We start from the raw sequence: 2180 nt of genomic DNA, 5'->3' as shown, positions 1-2180 counted from the left end.
ATTTTCTCAGTAAACAAAATTAAAATGCATCTACCTAACCTATAACATTAACTAATGTATCTTATTACCTAATTCACACCTATTCTTTTAATAGCATTTTTTAAATTAAATTTCTTAGCTGAAAATTCAGTATGATTTAATAGTTATCAAAATGGAGCAAATAAACTCTATGCATAAATGGCAAAGCACAGAATTTTATATTAGGGGAAAAATTTGGACTGGGAGAGTTAGGCCTATTAAGAAGCCAAAGTTGAGCGAGGGGAGCCGCCGCCATGTCCGCGCATCTGCAGTGGATGGTCGTGCGGAACTGCTCGAGCTTCCTGATCCAGAGGAATAAGCAGACGTACCGCACCGAGCCCAGTAACCTGAAGGCCCGCAACTCCTTCCGCTACAACGGGCTGATTCACCGCAAGACGGTGGGCGTGGAGCCGGCAGCCGATGGCAAAGGTGTCGTGGTGGTCATGAAGCGGAGATCCGGCCAGCGGAAGCCTGCCACCTCCTACGTGCCGACCACCATCAACAAAAACGCCCGGGCCACCCTCAGCAGCATCCGGCACATGATCCGCAAGAACAAGTACCGCCCGGATCTGCGCATGGCTGCCATCCGCAGGGCCAGCGCCATCCTGCGCAGCCAGAAGCCTGTTATGGTAAAGAGGAAGCGCACGCGCCACACCAAGAGCTCCTGAGCCCCCTTCCCCTCACCTAGCAATAAAGAGTCAGCTGACTTATTCTCAGCCAAAAAAAAAAAAGCCAAAGTTAAAATTTGTGCAACCAGGGGCAGCAAAATTTGCATGGAAATATCCTTTGTATGAATGTGGATAACTGTAAGAGTTGTCAAAGCTCACCCTGGATTCTCGTGATGATGTACCTCTTATTGCCATGCCTAGACCCCATTCGGGATATGACTCAGAACCTCAAAGATACAGCCATAGCATCTGTGTTTTTGAGAAGCTTCACAGAAGATTCAGATATTCACAAGAGTTTGAGAGCTAGTAATTTGAACAAATTATCAAAAACCAAAGGAAAATGATCTGTGAAAAGCAAGACCCTGAGACTAAGTAAAAATTAAGCTCTTCATTAACATAGTTCCTTAGCATGATCCTTAGAGAAGTAACTGCAAGAGTAAAAATTATAAGACCACAGAAATAGGATGTTAACTATGAATGTAAATGAATAATCAGAGTGTAACCAGGAGCAGGGCCTTAGTCTGTTTGGGGCTGCTATAACAAAAATACCTAAGAGTAGGTAATTTATAAAGACCAGAAATTTATTTTCTTACAGTTTTGAAGGCTGGGAAGTCCAAGATCAAGGTGCTGGCAGGTTGAGCTGTCTGGTGAGGGCTGCTTTCTACTTCCAAGAGGGAATGTTGTTGCTGCATGTTCCAGAGGGAAGTAATGCTGTGTTGTCAACTGACAGAAAGGAAAAGGGTAAGTAAGCAGAATAACACACAGCACCTTCTTTCATAAGGGCCTCAATCCCATCCAGGAGGGAGGAACCCTCATTGCCTAATCACTTCTTAAAGGCCCAGCTTCTTAATACCATCAAAATGTCCATTAAGTTTCTACGTTTGAATTTTGAAAGGACACATTCAAACCATAGCAGTCAGGTAAGACATATGAAAGAAAATAAGTATTGTTAAGAAGTAAATATGACTTAATAAAAAATAAGAATAAAAAGAGGAAAGTCTGTTTAGTTAGAGGTAATATATATGTATGCATATGTATGATATATGTGTGTGTATGTATAGATATGTGTGTGTATATGTCTTCACAAATAGGGTAGCATTCTCTAAGTATTTAAGGGGATTTTCAGGTTCCAGTTTTTTTTTCATAGTTTGAAAAAAATTGTCCTTAATATGATTGGGGAAATTATAATATGTGTAAAATAAAAATGTAATTTAATAACATAGTCCAAGTTCATCACTTCTTTGCCACTTTTTTGCTCATTTTTGTTGTTGGTCTATTATACATTTTACTATCTATACAATGGAAATTCACCTAACACTACTTTTATCTTTGTATTATAAAATTGATATCATTCAGGTGGCAATTTTGATGTAGTTGCTAAAAATTTTCTGTTGATCTTTTCTAGTAAGATCAAGAAAGGACAAGAATCAAAGAGTCTCGGATTTGAATACAATAAATATTTTACAAAAGTAAAAAGAGAAGAAAATAACTAAG

At 39.4% G+C, this 2180-nt stretch overlaps 1 pseudogene across 1 annotated transcript; it reads left to right on the top strand.

Annotated features, from left to right (window-relative positions):
* The first annotated feature begins 253 nt into the window (after positions 1–253).
* On the top strand, positions 254–749 carry LOC105808208 (annotated as a pseudogene). Its single transcript, XR_001137372.1, has one exon. The product of XR_001137372.1 is annotated as a 60S ribosomal protein L28 pseudogene (transcript).
* Positions 750–2180: the final 1431 nt, after the last annotated feature.

This window comes from Propithecus coquereli, unplaced genomic scaffold, assembly GCF_000956105.1.
Source record: "Propithecus coquereli isolate 6110/MARCELLA unplaced genomic scaffold, Pcoq_1.0 Scaffold17, whole genome shotgun sequence".
NCBI lineage: Eukaryota > Metazoa > Chordata > Mammalia > Primates > Indriidae > Propithecus > Propithecus coquereli.
This window is presented reverse-complemented; position numbering and strand designations above follow the sequence as displayed.